This window comes from Tupaia chinensis, unplaced genomic scaffold, assembly GCF_000334495.1.
Source record: "Tupaia chinensis unplaced genomic scaffold, TupChi_1.0 Scaffold149552_1, whole genome shotgun sequence".
Classification (NCBI taxonomy): Eukaryota; Metazoa; Chordata; class Mammalia; order Scandentia; family Tupaiidae; genus Tupaia; species Tupaia belangeri.
Window position 1 is genome coordinate 1,250,658 of NW_006209397.1, and position 12,840 is coordinate 1,263,497.

General features: G+C 37.1%; 1 pseudogene; it reads left to right on the forward strand.

Moving 5' to 3' along the window:
* Positions 1 to 5,501: 5,501 nt before the first annotated feature.
* LOC102478643 (60S ribosomal protein L4-like) lies at positions 5,502 to 10,506 on the forward strand (annotated as a pseudogene).
* Positions 10,507 to 12,840: the final 2,334 nt, after the last annotated feature.

The following is a 12,840-nucleotide window of genomic DNA, read 5'->3' on the forward strand; positions in this document are numbered from 1 at the left end:
TGGAATACTACTCAGCCATAAAAACCAACAGAACCCTGGCTTTTGACAGAAAGTGGAAGAATATGGAAGATGTACTGCTGAGTGAGGCAAGCCAGGCTATGAAGGAGAGACACTGTATGTCCCCACTTAACATATATCGTATGTCTGCATTCTATGACTGAAACTGATTGACTAACGGTTGAACAAACACAAGAGATGGGTGTGAATGTCAGACAAGTTGTATGTAGAGGAGTGGGGCCTAACGAAGGACATTTGGAGAAGGGATACAGAGGTAGAGCATTGATGGGATCGGGAGATGTGGTGTTATCTGTTAAAGATATTTTGATCAATGGGTCTGGGGAGAAATGTGCACATATCGAAATGGTCTCATTGTAAGTCAAACAATTGAAAGTATATACAAAAAAACAAATAATAAATAATGTGTAAAAAATTAAAAAAATACATTTCCATTAAATATGTAACAGGTGAAGTCTCTCTAAGTCAATGTGAAGTGAACATATATAGCAGTGCAGACAAAGTAAGCATGTTCATGATGCTCATGACTCACACTCTGTTGGTTTATCACATAGTTGAACAGTGTTTGCTTTGATAATAGTTTGAAATATTATTTTATGTTAAGTATTTTTCATTCTTGGTCACATTGTTTTTAAAAATGTGTACCCATAGTGGGCTATTAATTAAATACATTAAGCATAAGCATAAGTGATGTTGAAAGTCAAGGGGAATAAGAAGCACAACTTTGATAATTTGTATGTAAATTTGCCTTGGAAGCCTCTCCACCAGACACATATTGCAATTAAAATTCTCGTTCGGGGGGAGCGGGTGGTATGATGGTTAAGGGTGCTGGGCTCCCACATGGCCAACCATGGTTCAAGTCCCGGACCTGGCAGATTGCTTTCTCACTTTCCCTCTCTCTCACTCTCTCTCTCTCTCACTCTGTCCCTCTCTGGTCCAACTGAAATAAATAAACAAATAAAGATACAAAAAATTATCTTTAAGTACATTAAGGTACATCTAATTCAGAAACTAGTCGAAAAATAGAAAATGCAATGATAATCATATCCTGTGTTGCCTCTTTCATTTATTGGGAACAATAAAATTTAGGCTTTAAATTTATTATTTTATACAGAACTTACTACAAATAAATAATCGCAATTCTGAGTGTGAACTTGTGAGAACCTGGGAAGACTTAATATGTCTCTGTCTTACCTTCCTCATTTTGAAAATGGAAATATTGTAAGGATTAAATGAGTTATTAGATACAATGTGAGGTGCCTGGAAATAATGTTATATATTAGCATTAGCCACTGCTACTATTATTGGTTTTTTTAAAGATTTATTTTATTTATATTCTTTTATTTATTTATTTTAAATTTGGGCAGATTGGGAATGATAGCGAGCAAGAGAAAGAGAGAAAGTGAGAAAGCAAGCCAGCAGGTCCATGACTCGAACCGTAGTTGGCCATGTGAGAGTCCAGAGTCTTCAACCACCATGCCACCTTCCAGCACCGCTACTGCTATTACTTTTATCTTATTAATGTGATATATAAAAGGAAAATTATAATGAATAATGAATAATGGTTAAATTTATAAGACTGAGATCTAAGCTTTTATACATCATCTAAAATATAAGTTCACATATCATGCTAAGAAACTTACATAATTAAAGTAAACTAGAAAATGGGTATGACTTGTTAAATAACAACAAATAGAGGTTTGTATGTTTGATATTATTAAAGATTGCTATTTTTTTTTTTTGGAGAGGTTTTTTGCTATAGGGCATGTGTGCTCGCCAGACACACAGACAGACAGAGAGACAGAAAGCAAGAAATCACCCCCCAGGGGGGCTCGTCACGCCGCAATCCCTTCTCCTCCATTCTCCTCTCGGGATCTTGGGCATGCACACAGAAGCACGCGCCTGGCATGAGTTTTAAGCCACGGGGTCCAGGACGCAAACCGCGGTCGACTACATGGAGGTCCAGCGACATAACCATTAGACTAACTGCTGGTCCCTAAAGATTGCTTTTAAATGCATTTTATATAATAAATATTTAATAGACAGACCTAAAACAAAATATTTTAATCTAAAATCACTTTTGTGTCATTTATTACACAAATAATTCGACATTACTTATTTAATCCCTAGGCAAGTCCAAAAAATTAATTATTAATCACTTATCATTTAGTGTACATTGGGTGCCTATTATGTTGGTTACTAGGTGCTGGATATAGGGCAGTGAAAAAATATACAGTCCTTTTCACGAAGCTTATTATTCAAGTGAGGATGAGGAATATATGATGGTAAGTGCGAAGATGAAAAATTAAAGCAGGCTATGAAGCTAAACTAGAGAATGATATACAGAGTGGTCAGAAAAATTCTCCATGTTGGGACCAGCAGTTAGCATAATGTCTATGTCTTTGGACTCCCATGTAGTCAACCAGAGTTCGAGTCCCAAACCCAGTGGCTTCAACTCACTCCCGGTGCATGTGCGTGCATGCCCAAGACCCTGAGAGGAGCAAGGAGGAGGAGCGGCACTGTGGTGTGGCCATCCCCCAAGGGGGTGATTTCTCACTTTCTGTCTTTCTGTCTCTCTCTCTCTATTTCTGGTGAGCACACGCACCCTGTAACAATAACTTCTCAAAGAAAAGAAAAGAAAAATTCTCCATGTTGAGGTGATATTGAGCAGTGAAGTGATATAATTAAAGTAAGGGATTGGCATGTTGATACCTGGGTGGGGGGTCTAATGCTAAAAGTAGAGGGAACAGTCAGCACAAAGACTATATGGCAGGAACAGGGTTCATAAATTCAAGAAATAGGAAGGTAGCTCTAATAGTTTTAGACCAAAAAGCTTGAGAAACTTTCTATAAGAGTTTCCTAATAAAATGTGAATACTTAGTGCAAGCCAGTGATGTCATGGTTATAAGGTAGCTGGATCCCACATGGTCGAATGCATGGTTCACGTGTCAGACCTGGTGAAAGACACACCACGCTGGCTATGTGTGTGTGTGTGTGTGTGTGTGTGTGTGTGCCCAAAATCCTGAAAGAAGAATGGAATAGAAAGGACTACAGCCTTCCCCATCCTCCCTTGGAGATGTTTTCTCCCCCAGCCCCCATTCTCCCTTTCAAGCACATGCACCCTAGGCAAAAAGAAAAAAATATATATAATTAAAAAGAAGAGAGAGAATGAAGACTTTGGCAACCAAAGGACAAGTACTGTTTCTTAGATGTTCCTTGATAGAATGCCTCTTTCTCTTACTAGTCTGTAACTTTCTCAAAGGCAGGAATCATGTCTTATAATTTTCCTCAATACTTATCATAAAGATTTCATGTAAATCTGATCATTTGAACCACATGAAAATATATCTCATTGTTTCTTCTGGTCTTTCAACTGCTAGATAACACCTTATAATAAATTCAAAGATCATAAATGTGAGTTTTAAATACTGACAGCAGGGGACCAGCAGGTGGTGTGATGGTTAGGGTGCTGGGCATTCCCACATGGCTGACTGTGATTCAAGTCCTGGACCTGGGGTCAAATTAAAATAAATGAATCAATAAATTTTAAAAATTACTGACATCAATACTGGTAGTTTAGATAACTGAAGTTGATAAATAGGATGTTTTGGCCTCAGTAAAAAAATATGATTCCAAATTCTAGAGTCAAGATAAGAGGGATTTTCTTTTCTTTTTTCTTTCTTTTTTTTTTTTTTTTTTGGAGAGGTTTTTGCTATAGGGTGTGTGCACTCACCAGGAAGATAGACAGAGAGACAGAAAGCAAGAAATCATCCCCCAGGGGGGATGGCCACGCCACAATCTCTTCTCCTCCAATTTCCTCTTAGGATCTTGGGCATGCACACACATGCACCTGGTGTGAGTTTAAGCCACCGGGTCCAGGACTCAAACCATGATTGACTACATGGGAGTCCAGCAACATAGCCATTACACTAACTGGTAGTCCCAAGAGGCCTTTTCTTTGTAAAACACAATGTAAGTGTGACAAATCCTGAAAGGAAGTTATCCTTTGTCTAATTTTCACATATATGTTACTGAAAATTAGAATTAATCTTTAAATGAGTTAAACTGAAATATTATTGTGTCTCCAGATACAACATTATCTTTGAATTCCATTGGTGGGGAGAAGTATTTAACTTATGGAGCCAGTGAGACTTACCTGAGATTAAGAACATGTGCTTTGATCTCTGAAAAGGATAAATCCATTCCCTGTTAGAACTATTTAAATTGACATTTTGGATATGTCAGATTCATGAGAGTTTAGTTATCAATAATTAATACTCCTGAACAAGATCACCTGTGAACAAAATAATGCTCTCAAGGCTCCACAAATCCAAAGCCCCAGACTATTGTTGAAAGAGACAGGAATGACATTTTTAAACTATTCTCTATAATACATTAAAAGAATCAGAAGTGACAGAGGGAGAGCATAAGAGTGAGGAAAAGTAAGAAACTAGAAAAGACAAGGAGAATGCTAGACAATATGATAGAAGTTTTGTGAATGATTAAACAGAAATGGCTGAGGGACTCTTTAATGAATATGGAAATATTCCATTTAAAACTATGTGCTGTTTATTTTTATTTTTTTAGAGAGATTTTTGTTATAGGGCACATGTGCATGCTGGAGAGACAGAGACAGAAACTGAGAAATTATCCCCCAGGGGGATGGCCATGCCACAATTCCTTCTCTTCCATTCTCCTCTTGGGATTTTGCACATCAACTCACATGTGCCCAGCATGAGTTTTAAGCCTCCAGGTCTGGGACTCGAACCATGGTCAACTATGTGGGAGTCCAGTGATGGAACCATTACTCCATCTGCTGGTCCCAACTGCTATTTAATGCATTGTAATGCATCTCATTTCCAGTCCTGAATCTTTTTTTTTTTTTTTTGAGAGAGATTTTTGTTATAGGGTGCATGTGCTCATCAGAGAGACAGAGAAATGGGAGGATGGCCATGCTACAATCCCTTCTCCTCAATTTTTCTCTTAGGGTTTCAGGCATGCACACACGCACCTGGCATGAATTTCAAGCTGCCGGGTCTACGACTCAAACAGCAGGCAACCATGTGGGAGTCCAATACTTTAACCACTGGGCTGCCTGTTGGCACCAAAAGTCCTGATTCTGTAATAAAAAGTCTACAACAGAGTTATTTCACATGAGTGCTATTTGGAACTGTAATGATATAGGACAGAAACCACCACATTCAATTCTGTACCATATGGAACAAAAGAGAGACACAGAACGGAGACTAAGAATCGATCAGAAGTTGAAAATCAGATCAGAGTTGGATGGGAGAAATATAAGCCTCCAAGAATTTAATAGAAATCTTGGCGGGAGCATTGGGATTTCTAAAATATGAACAAAGGATATTTGAGCTGATCTCATCTAAGTTTAATGGGTAAGGTGATTTCAGGTGACATCTAGGTTGCAAATATCCAAAAGAGCAGATTTAAGAGCAGCAAATATTTATTGCATACAAGTCACAAAGATGGCCTTCAGTCACAAAAATGACACTAAGCTGAGTGAACATAAAATGTTGTGTTTATATACAGTTATTTCAGTACAGCAATTTGGTATGATGGGACTTGGCAGAAATGGCATTGAAAGGTTGCTTGGGTCATTAGAAGAAAATATGTCTGAGACTGGTAGGTGGTTTGGTGATTAAGGTGCTGGATTCCCACATGGCCAACTAAGGTTCGAGTCCTGGACCTGGTGGCTTGCTTTCTCATTTTCCCTCTCTCTCTCTGTCTCTTTCTGGTCAATTTAAAAAATAAATAATAATAACAAATAAAATTAAGTAAATAATTTTTTAAAAAAAGAAGAAAATGTGTCTTATTTGAAATCTAAGAGGGAGAATCAACGTCAGCTAGTGTTAGTGTAAGTATCAAACTGTATTTCAATAGAAATTATCAAAGTATAAACATCTCAGTAACTTAGCTCCTGAAACTGATAAACTATTACTCACTTTAAAATATGAGTTCCAAAAAACCTTCCCTTATATCTGCCTAACACTCTAGCCTCTCTACATAGGACAAGGTATGCTTTTATGTGTTGAGTATCTCTTATCCAAAATGATTGGGACCAGTAGTGTTTTAGATTGCAGATATATTTTGCATTTTGGAATATTTGCATATATATAATGAGATATCTTGGGGATGAGAATCAAGTCTAATTATGAAATTCATTTATATATGATATACAACTTGTCTAAATAACCTGAAGATAATTTTATACAATATTTTTGTATTGTAGCATTTGTGATCTATCACTTGAGGTCTGGTGTGAAACTTTTCACTTGTGACATTACATATGTGCTAAAAAGGTTTTAGGTTTTGGAGCTTTTTCAGATTTCAGATTTTTGGATCAGGTATGCTCAACTTGTATATTATTTTTTAAAAGACCTACAGTAAACCCTTAGTTATCTGGGGTACTGAAAAATGGAGTGCTGTGATGTATAAATTACCCAAGGATATGGAATACTGGATATAGTAGTATTTGGATAGTCACATATAAGACTTAAAATGCCAGTTCATCTCTTATATTGCTACAAGTCCTTTAAAATGTTAGGAAAGCTTGGGACTTTATTTTATTGTGTGCTAAAAGGCATGTGTACTTGTCAGAAAGAGACAGAGACATGGAAAGGAGAAAGCAGCCATGATGGGGAAAGATCATGCCACAATCCCTTCTCCTTTATTTCTTCATCTTGTTGGTATCTGGAGCATACACACACAAATGCTTACCATGTTTCTCTAGCCACTGGGTCCAGGATTCAAGTTGCATAGCCAGCCCTGTGGGATCTGGCTGCTCCAGTCACCAGGCAATGAAGACAGCCTGAAACATTTGTTTTTCAAAGAACAAATCCTTGAAAGCACTGGAAAAATAAGAGAAGAGTATAAGGGCATGAGAATAGAATTTTCTAGAAATCAAAATCATATGGTATCATATTTATTGAGAGACCGGAGAAAAACTAAATTTACAGCCTAAAAAATGATGAAGAAAAAGCATTTTGATGGGACCAGCAGTTAGCGTAATGGTTGTGTCGCTGGACTCCCACGTAGTCGACCGCGGTTCACATCCCAGAGCCGGTGGCTTAAAACTCACGCCAGGTGCGTGTGCGTGCGTGCCCAAGATCCCGAGAGGAGAATGGCAGTTCTCTCCTGAAACTAGCAGGAGGGAAGTAGAGTTGTATTCACCTCTACTGCTTTGACGCTCTGTCTCTCTTTGTCTGTCTGGTGAGCGCACGCGCCCTATAGCAAAAACCTCTCAAAAAAAAAAACATTTTGATGGAAAGAGAAACTCCCATGTAGTGAGAAAATAAAGCACAGGAGGGTATTCCTAGGAAAATTATAGGCAATTAATAAAGGTTACATAGAGAATGATTAGACACTAAAACAAAATACAATTTTATATAATTAATTTGGAATTATAGATTAAATAAATAGTTTTCTAGAGAAATTAAAAATAAGAAATAATTTAGGAAGAGGAAGGTGATCTAGAAGGTGATCTAGAGTAATAACTATAGCAGAAGGTCCAAGTTTGAACAATCTGCCTGTCAAAACTATACCAGGCCCAGACTACTTAATTCCAAAATATAGAAAAAGACGATAAATTATCCAGCTCATTTTATGCAGCTATAAATACTCTAATTATAAAATTGGACAGTGGAACACAAAAAGAAGGAAAAGAACAAAAGGGGGTAAAAGAAAACTATAGTTTGACTTCAATTAGCAATAGAGATGACAAAATTTGAAATACATTATGAATAATACACTATAATTAAATAAGTTTATCACGGGGCCAGCTCAGTGGGGTAATGATAAGAGACTTTTCTAAAGAAGCAGGATTGCATTTGGTGAAAATAGTTCAAATCCCCTGGACACATGAGTGTCCAGGATCTAACAGGATGGACAACTAGAGAAAGGGGATGGCACCATGACCACATCCTGTGGAGGAGCTTATTTCTCTCTCTCTTGCTCTCTCTTTCTCTCTCTGTTACTCTCTGAGCATATTCATGCTCTATCACAAATGTAAAAAATTAAGTTTGTTACAGTAACACAGATGTGGTTCAACATTAAGAAATGAATTCAAAGTTTAAAGAAAAACACTCACATGAACATCAGGTCCTAAGACATTTAATAATATTCAGTACTAACTTCTTCTTTAAAAAAAATGAAAGAAAAACAAATAAGCACCCAACAAAATATAGGCAAGTAAAAATTGAAGGCACTTCCTTAGTCTGATTAATGGTATCTAAAGGGAAACTACTACTGATCATATAATAAAAGCATTTCCATTAATATCAAGGACAATGCAATGATGTTTCTGTGTCCATACAGTTGACATTTTAGATATAACTATTAAATCCCCTTGTCAAAGAGACAAGGGGATTAGGACATATAAATACTGGAAACAAAGACACAAAATTGATTATGTATAGACATTATAATAATCTTCCTGGAAAATTCATGATACATAGTTGAAAAAATGAAGAGCAACTGGAACTACATACATTTTTAAAAATACAAGAAGTCAATAGCGGGAACCAGCAGTTAGCGTAATGGCTATGTCGCTGGACTCCCACGTAGTCGACCGTGGTTCGTGTCCCGGACCCGGTGGCTTAAAACTCACGCCGGGTGCGTGTGCGTGCGTGCCCAAGATCCCGAGAGGAGAATGGAGGAGAAGGGATTGCGGCGTGACCATCCCCCCTGGGGGGTGATTTCTCGCTTTCTGTCTCTCTGTCTCTCTCTGTCTGTCTGGCGAGCGCACGCGCCCTACAGTGAAAATCTCTCAAAAAAAAAAGAAGTCAATAGCTTTCCCTCATGCCAACAATAGCCTATTTGAGAACATTGTAAAATGAGATACTGTTTCCCATAGCAGCAAATCTACATAGAACCAGTAAAACAAATCTTAAAAATAAGGGTGCAATTTAGAAATAGATAACAGGGGGAAAAAACAGGTGTATTCTAAGAAATTAAAAGAACTCCAGAAAAGGCAGAGATACAGCACATTTTCTAGATAGGAAGATTCAGTACTATAAAGAAGTCATATGTTGGTCCAGCCACAATGGAACAATGGTAGCACACTGTCCGACCATGAGGAGCCATATGGAAGATCTAGGTTTAGTTACCAAGTCAACTTGAACATGTTATGCAAGTCCATGATCCTGATGAAGGTTGAATGGGCCTTAAAGAGCCCTTATAAGAGTGAGGTAGAGGGAGATTGCATACACAGAAGAAGAGAAGGCCCTGTGAAGATGAAAGCAGACAGCAGAGTGATAAAAGTAGAAGCCAAGAAAAGCTTGGGCTGCCAAAAACTGGAAAATTCGAGGGTTTTTCCCTGGGCCTTCTGACTATAGTGTAGTCCTTCCTGCATATACACTGATCTTGGACTTCTGCCTTCCAAACTTTGAGAGAATCAATTTCTGTATTGAAGCTACCCAGTTTATGGTGAAATGCTACAGAATCCACGGGAAACCAATATAATCAAAACCAAAATACACACTAAAGGTATTAGTAAAACAATATGGTACTATAATAAAATAGAAAAATTTTTCAACAGCAAACAGCTCCATTTTAATACTTGTATGATAAACGCGGTTATTCACATAAGCAGGGAATTTATGGTGCATTCAATAGACTGCATTGTGGCAATTGGATAACTACTACTTTTTTTTTTACTTTAAAAAAATGGTTTCAAGATAAAAATGAAGGCTACAAGAACTCCAAAAAGAATGTTTTGCTTCTGAAGAAACTTAAGGCCTTGAATGATATATAAAAAAGGTCTATGCCTCTCAGTGAATGAGAGCTAGCAAGGGCAAAATGAGAAACCGTCATCATATCCAGTACAAGGGACTGTGCATCATCTATAATGAGGACAATGGTATCATCAAGGCCTTTGGAAACATCCGTGGAATCACTCTGCTTAAAGTAAGCAAGCTGAACATTTTTAAATTTGCTCCTGGTGGGTATGTGAGATGTTTCTGCATTTGGCCTGAAAGTGCCTTCTGGAAGTTGGATAAACTGTATATACTTGGTGACAATCTGTTTCCCTCAAGAGTAACTACAACCTTCCCGTACACAAGATGATGAACACAGACCTGAGCAGAATCTTGGAAAGTCCAGTGATCCAAAGAGCCCTCCACCCACCACGCAAGGACATTCATCACAGAGTCTCAAAGAAGAATCCACTGAAAAACCTGAGAATCATGTTGAAGCCTAGCCTGTATGCAAAGACCATGCACCAGAATGCCAGGAATCACAAACACCAGCTGGATAAGGTGGCAGCAGCACTAGAGGACAAATCTGAGGAGAACGGGGTTGCAGGCAAGAAGTCTGTGGTAGGGAAGGAAGGAAAAAAAGTAGATGCTAAGAAGCAGAAGAAGCCTTTGATTGGGGGAAATAAAGACTGCAGCTTCCAAGAAGTCAGCAGCTGATAAAAAACAGCTGAAAAGAAGCCAGCAAACTACCACCTAAGAAAGGAAACCTGTTGCATAAACCCTTCAATTTATATATTCTGTAAAGGTCAAATCATTTTGGACAGCTTATTTTGAATAAACACCTTGTTCAAACCAGCAGTTTAAAAAAATTGTTAGAAGGCACATGCACTCACCAGAGAGAGACAGTGAGTCAGAGAGGGAGAAAACCCCCCCCCCCCTCCCGAATGCAGTGTGGTCACACTGAAATATAAAAAGGATTTTATTATCTAAAGTAATGGATTGTTTATGATATGACAAATTAATAATAAACAAAGTTAAAAGACAAATAATTTCACCAAATCTTACAACTATGCCAACAGGACTCCCATTTGATGGTTGATATTAGAGCTGGAAAAGCTGCAAGACTCAGACACTATCTAAGGAAAAGTTCTGCGGAAACCACAAAGACAATAGTGGAGAAAAAAGAAGGACACTAGAGGAATTTGAAGCCTTTGGCACCTATAGTAACATCAAATGTGAAACACAAATCAACTTCTAGCCATTATTAACAGAAAATCTCATACTAAAGGCCTATTTACCACCATTTCTATTGCATTATACATCAATCATGCTTTCAATAAAAAATTGCAAAGCATGCTAAAAGGCAAGAAGAAACAGTGTCAAGAGACAAAGCAAGCATCAGATCATACTCGTACATGACACACATTCTAGAATCATACAGGAAACTAAAGTAATTAATATGTTAAGGGCTTTAATGGAAAAAAATGTAGACAACATTCAGGAACGGATAAAGTTAGGTAACCAGAGAGATGGAGGCTCTAAAAAAGAATCAAAAGAAAATGCTAGAAATCAAAAACACTGTAACAGAAATAAAAGAATATCTTTAATAGGCTTATCAGTAGACTAGACATGACCAAGGAAAGAATTGGTGAGCCTGAAGCTATGTCAGTAGAAATTTCTCAAACTGAAACGCAAATGCAAAAAAATAATGAACAGAACATCCAAGAACCATGGGACAACTGTAGAATGTTTAATATATGCATAATTGGATTACAAGAAAGACCAGAAAGAAAGAACAGAGCACAAATATATTTGAAGTGACAAGGACTGAGAACTTTTACCAAATTAATAGCAAATACCAAACCACAGATCCAGGAAATGAAACTCAGAGAACACCAAGAAGTGCAAATAATAAAATATCTACAACTAAGCATATTAGATTAAACTTGAAAAAAAAAAGTAGGGGAGAGGCTGACACCTTAACTATAGAGGAGGAAAGATAAGAATTATAGTTGCATGAAACCATGCAAGTGAAATAGAGACAAGAGTAGCATTTTGAAAATATTGCATAAAAAGGCAACTGATAATCTGGGCAAAATTATTTTCAACATCTATATTAGAGTTAAACTAAAGCTCAATATCTTCAAAAATGAAGTGTCTACAAATTGATGGGGAAAAAAACCTATCAGATTAAAAATAAAAAAGCAAACTACATGTGCAAGTATTTTCAGAAATGCAGTTGGTCACCCAAGATAAGGAACTTTGCTCGATCTTACTAGCAATTAAGGGAAATGAAACCAAAAAGAAACACATTTGTCTGATGGCAAAATTGTAACAATATCTAAAATTGACCAGATTGTGTAGAAATGAGTATTCTCATATACTTATTGATTGAGGTATGATTTTGGAGGGCAATCTGGCAGTATCTTTTAAAGTTAACAGTAGGCATACTAAGTCCAGCAATTCAACTCTTAAGTTTTTAAATTATAAAGAAATGTTTGTATTTGTGGGCAAAGGGGCATTTACAACATATTCACTGCAGTATTTTTGTAGAAAAACATAGACAAGCAAACAATAGCAACAACAAACCTAAGTGTCCTTCAGAAAGGGAATGACTTAATGAGTTGTGGCATCTTGCTATTATTAACTAACATGCAGTAGGTTTAAAAAAAGTCAGGTAGATGCTTGTGTCTATATTTTTTAAAAATGGTTAATGAACAACAAAGTTGGTTGGAGAACACTACAGAGAACTCCAAAAGGTACATGGGAAAATGGAATTAAAATGAGCTTATTTTTATGAGAAGTTTTGATATACACACCTAATTTTATTGTAACATTTTCCATTTACTTTTTGAAAACTTCTTTTATGTACAAGATGCTCCCATATTTGGGAGAGATATACATGTACAGATATTTGTATTCTTATACACATGTATGTATGTATGAGTGTAGGTGTTTGGATAGATAAACATATACATTTGACTTGCACGTATGCATGTACGTGCTTATAGGGGATGTTTGGAACAATACCAATCTTCGTGATGGCTACCTCTTACAAGAAAGCAGACATTTGGAAAAGGGGAGCAAGAGGGGCTGGGGAGATTGTAGGGAA